The sequence below is a fragment of the Hylobates moloch genome, unplaced genomic scaffold (assembly GCF_009828535.3).
Source record: "Hylobates moloch isolate HMO894 unplaced genomic scaffold, HMol_V3 SCAFFOLD_4, whole genome shotgun sequence".
Lineage (NCBI taxonomy): Eukaryota > Metazoa > Chordata > Mammalia > Primates > Hylobatidae > Hylobates > Hylobates moloch.
The window spans coordinates 52350396-52355660 of NW_026652279.1; the positions used below are offsets into that span (position 1 = coordinate 52350396).

The following is a 5265-nucleotide window of genomic DNA, read 5'->3' on the forward strand; positions in this document are numbered from 1 at the left end:
TGGGCCAGGCCTGGTGGCTCATGCCTGTAATCCCAGCACTTTGAGAGGCTGAAGTGGGCGGATCACAAGGTCAGGAGATTGAGACCATCCTGGCCAACATGGTGAAACTCTGTCTCTACTAAAAATACAAAAAAACTAGCTTGGTGTGGTGGCTCATGCCTGTAATCCCAGCTATTTGGGAGGCTGAGGCAGGAGAATCACTTGAACCTGGGAGGCGGAGATTGTCATGAGCCGAGATCGGGCCACTGCACTCCAGCCTGGGCGACAGGGCAAGACTCTGCCTCAAAAAAAAAAAAAAAATATACACACACACACACGAATATTTAAAGTAACTTTATTTATAATAGTCCACACCAGAAGTTAATCCAATCTCCATCTATATTTGGGTAGAAAAATGAATATTAGTTACTTTGGATGACAATATTTACTGAAAACATAACCTCGTATTACCTTCCGGGCTGCTGCATATATTCAGATAATTTTAACCGAATTGTGGTTAAAAGGTGTTTTCATATGTAAAAGTTCATGGAGCACTTAAGGTTGGTACACTTTATTGTGTATATTACATGACAATAAAAAATTTAAAAGTGAACCAAAAAATATGATCGTGTGTGTGTGTGTACCCTATTCTGGACTCTTTCGTGTTCCTTAGTAAAACTGGAGCCTGCCAGCTTGTAACGAGAGCAGTGGCAAGAGGATTCTCCCTGACCACATCCAGTTCTTACCTCTAGGTGGAATTAGAGGACCAGCTACAACCCAAACCCTCCCTGGGCACATCCAGAGTCTACATCAAGCTTTCCTTCCTACCTAGCCTCACCCTCCTGCCACTGGTGATCAAGAGAAGAAAAGCAGAAAGAGTGGGAAGCAGTCACTAATTCCAGCACTGGCCCAGGTACAAATGTTTACCCAGAAAACAAAAGCTTTAAAGGATCCCATAGAGTCACTGCTTATATTATGTTATACAATAGAGTAATTTCAACCACCTCTCATCTGTCTCTACTCTAGGCCTGATAATACCCCTCTCAGGGAATGTCTTACCTAAAAGTGTAGAGTGGAGGCAAAAAGTAAGGAAGATGCACCCCTTTAATGCTTCCATTATATGTTCCCTATACTCAATCTATCAAAGGTCACATTCCTTTATTACTGGAACAGGAGGGTTCTACACATAGCACAGTCTTCCCAATACCTGTTTCTGCTTTCTCCCAGTCTTTTGTAATTTTTTTTGAGATGAGGTCTCACTGTGTTGCCCAGTCTGGAGTGCAGTGGCATGATCTCAGCTCACTATAACCTCCACCTTCCAGGCTCAGGCCATTTTCCAGCCTCAGCCTCCCAAGTAGCTGGAACCACAGGCAACGCACCAACATGCCCAGCTAATTTTTGTATTTTTGGTAGAGACGGGTTTTCACCATGTTGCTTAGGCTTGTCTTAAACTCCTGAGCTCAAACAATTCACCACACCCAGCTATCTTTTGTAGTTTTTAACAGACATGTTCTTTTTTCTGTTTCGCAGATTGTCTTCTCTTTTTTTTTTTTTTTTAGTAATAAAACTAATTCTGGCCAGGTGAGGTGGCTCACCCCTGTAATCCCATCACTTTGGGAGGCCAAAGCAGGAAGATCACTTGAGTCCAGGAGTTCAAGACCAGACTAGGCAACACACTGAGACCCTGTCTCTACAAAAAAATTTAAAAATTAAAAACATTAGCCAGGCATGGTGGCATGATCCTATAGTCCCAGCTACTCAAGAGGCTGAGGTGAGAGGATCATTTAAGCCTGGGAAGTCGAGGCTGCAGTGAGCTGTGATTACACCACTACACTCCAGCATGGGTGACCCTGTCTCCAAAAAATAAATAAATAAAACTAATTTTAATTGCACTTGTATTTTATATGTCAAGTATTATATCTTTAAGCCTACTAAATTTCTGATTTAAAAATTTATTAAACAGTATCAAAAGCATAGTCATATTTGTTAAGTTTCATATTGATAATTACTGGTTTTGAATTCATGTAAACATCTGCAATTGGCCAGTGTAAACGAAGACGATAGACGATGGTAATGGACCTTAATTAAACAGCCATCACTGCAATCCCATATTATTCCTTTCACTTTACCTACTCTACAGCTTTCAAACCAGGACAACCGATCATTGTGCTTTGACATAGGCAGGTTTGTTTTTTTTTTGTTTTTCTTTTTTTGAGTCAGTGTCTCGCTCTGTCACCCAGGCTGCAGTGCAGTGGTGCGACTCTGCTCTCTGCAGCCTCTGCCTCCTGGGTTCAAGCGATTCCCCTGGCTCAGTCTCCTGAGTAGATGGGATTACAGGTGCCCGCCACCACGCTCAGCTAATTTTTGTATTTTTAGTAGAGAAAGGGGTTTCACCACATTGGCCAGGCTGGTCTCGAACTCCTGACCTCAGGTGATCCTCCAACCTGAGCCTCCCAAAGTGCTGGGATTACAGGCATGAGCCACCACACTCGGCCCAATGTAGGCAGGTTTCTTATTTGAAATGGTCCATGTAGTATAACATATTGTGGATGCCTCTTCCTTCCTAACCCATGTGGGTTTCCATTGATATTTGTTCCTATAAGCTGCAACGTTTCTTCCAAGAGATCCGATAATGGCACGGCACTAATTTCCAAAAGCCTAGGATCCTCAGGATGATGCTTTAGTACCAGATCAATTGCAAATTCATAATTAACCACAGAGGAACGCCAGTAATGCTATTTGTTATTTTTCTCTACTGGTGCCCAACCAGGAATGTGTCCATGTTTCATCATGGACCAGATTCCTATTTAGTTTTTCTGTTTCCTTTGCTGCTAGCCAGCACTCTGAAGTAGCTTTGAAGTACCCCTCAACATTCCAAGAAAATTCTTTGAAGTTTTCTTTTGGATGTAGAAAATTTTTAAATCTTTTAACAGGTTGTTTGTTAGGTTTTCTATCTAACCAAACCGAAAGGTATCTCTGTAAGTAGCAACGTAACAACATGTTCCGTCCACTTTTTCTGTTGGAATTGCACTGTATGTACCTCCATCTAATGACTTACAGTTTTCGTTGCCAAAACTTTAAATGGCTGATTCTGCCTTTCGGTGGAGGGCTCCTTTTTCACCTCCCTAGAAACACACGGCATTTTCCGCTACACGGAGCCCAGGCGCCTCGTGGTGGGCCCAGCAGACGGTGCTAGAGGAGAGCGCATTTGTGAGCAGCGCCAAGCACAGGCGGGAAGCAAGCCCTGCGCAAATAAGCCCGGGGCTCAGGCCGCTCGCACCACGCACCCAGCGACAGCTGCAGCCCGCGCCCCCAAAACCTTATCTCCGATTTTTTTTTTTTTTCTTTCTAGACTTCCTCCTTCAGGATTATGATGAATGAAGGGAGAAGAATATGGAAATAGAGGCCGGGCGCGGTGGCTTACGCCTGTAATCCCAGCACGTTGGGAGGCCGAGGCGGGTGGATCACTTGAGGCCAGCAGTTTGAAACCAGCCTGGCCAACACGGTGACACCCCGTCTCCACTAAAAACACAAAAATTAGCCAGGTGTGGTGGCTGTGCCTGTAGTCCCAGCTACTCAGGAGGCTGAAGCAGGAGAATCGCTTGAACCTGGGAGGCAGAGGTTACAGTGAGCTAAGATCGCGCCACTGCACTCCAGCCAGGGCGACAGAGTGAGACTTCATCTCAAAAAGAAAAAAAAGAAAAAAAAAAGAATACGGGAATAGTAGAGATACCAGAATAGCTCCTGAAGATTATCAAAATATTGTCCCAGTAACAATTTTAAAGGGGTAAATTGTTGAATAATTACGGTTTATAGCTCTGCCATTCTTAGATAGCATAATTAAATAATTTAGTCATTTGCAAGAAAAATGATGGCAATAAATCCTTGGAAATGAAGACTGGAAATGGGGCTTGGAAACAAGGCCATCCATCCTGCTTTGTTTCCTCATGCAATGGCCAAGTCGTAACTCGGCAAGGAGAGTCTGGAAATAATTTTGATTTTCTAATGGGAATATGGTCTTTAGGTTTTCCAAGACAGTGCATTTATTTATTTATTTATTTTTGAGATGGAGTTTCACTCCTGTTGCCCAGGCTGGAGTGCAATGGTGAGATCTCAGCTCACTGCAACCTCCGCCTCCCGGGTTCAAGCAATTCTCCTGCCTCAGCCTCCAGAGTACCTGGGATTACAGGTGCGCGCCACCACGCCTGGCTAATTTTTTGTATTTTTAGTAGAAACCAGGTTTCACCATGTTAACCAGGCTGGTCTCGAATTCCTGACCACAGGTGATCCACCCGCCTCGACCTCCCAAAGTGCTGGGATTACAGCCATGAGCCACCGCGCCCAGCCGACAGTGCATCTAAGAACAAGCTCTGGAAGTAGAAGTAAGTTGAGTCCAGAGGGGAGGAACATTCATCACCCTCTTCTTTCTTGACAATTGCCTCTTTTCTTTAGCTTGTATGAACACCAAACTTCAGGCATTCTAGTTACTTCTCCATTAACTTCCTCTCTCCTCAGATTTGCTCCCCACAGTCATTTCCTCAAGACCACCACCTAACTTCCACCAGCTATGCGTCCTCAGTTCCAGCTTTGCTTTTTTATGTTAAAAAGAGGATTTTAGGCCGGGCGTGGTGGCACATACCTGTAATCCCAGCACTTTGGGAGATCTAGGCAGGCTGATCACCTGAGATCGGGAGTTCAAGACCAGACTGACTAACGTGGCGAAACCCCGTCTCTACTAAATACAAAAAATTAGTCAGGCGTACTGGTGGGCACCTGTAGTCCCAGCTACTCGGGAGGCTGAGGCAGGAGAATCACTTGAACCCAGGAGGTGGAGGTTGCAGTGAGCCAAGATCGTGCCATTGCAGTCCAGCCTGGCCAACAGGAGCAAAACTCCATCCAAAAAAAAAAAAAAAGCCTTAGTAGAGACATCTTATTTTATTGACTGGGTCTTTCCTGCCAGCACAGTAGACAGACTATGTAGTAAAGATGAACCAAACCGTAACTGTTTACTAGCTGGATAGCTGTGGGGAAGCTATTTAACTTCTCTAAACCTCAGTTAACTCATCTTTTTAAAAATGAAGATAAGATTAAGATTTATATTGATTTAAATTTAGATTTAGATTTAAGATTAGGATTACTAAAAGACTTCATGTCATTGAAACTTTGTAACCACCTGCTGAAATATATATGATTATTAATTCCATTTTACAAGTAAGGAAACAGGTGAGAGGATAAGTGATCTGTCGAAAAGTTACCCAGCTGCCAAGTGGCAGAGCTGAGATTTGA

General features: G+C 43.7%; 1 pseudogene; it reads right to left on the reverse strand.

Annotated features, from left to right (window-relative positions):
- Positions 1 to 1934: 1934 nt before the first annotated feature.
- On the reverse strand, positions 1935 to 3121 carry LOC116467422 (RNA ligase 1-like; annotated as a pseudogene).
- Positions 3122 to 5265: the final 2144 nt, after the last annotated feature.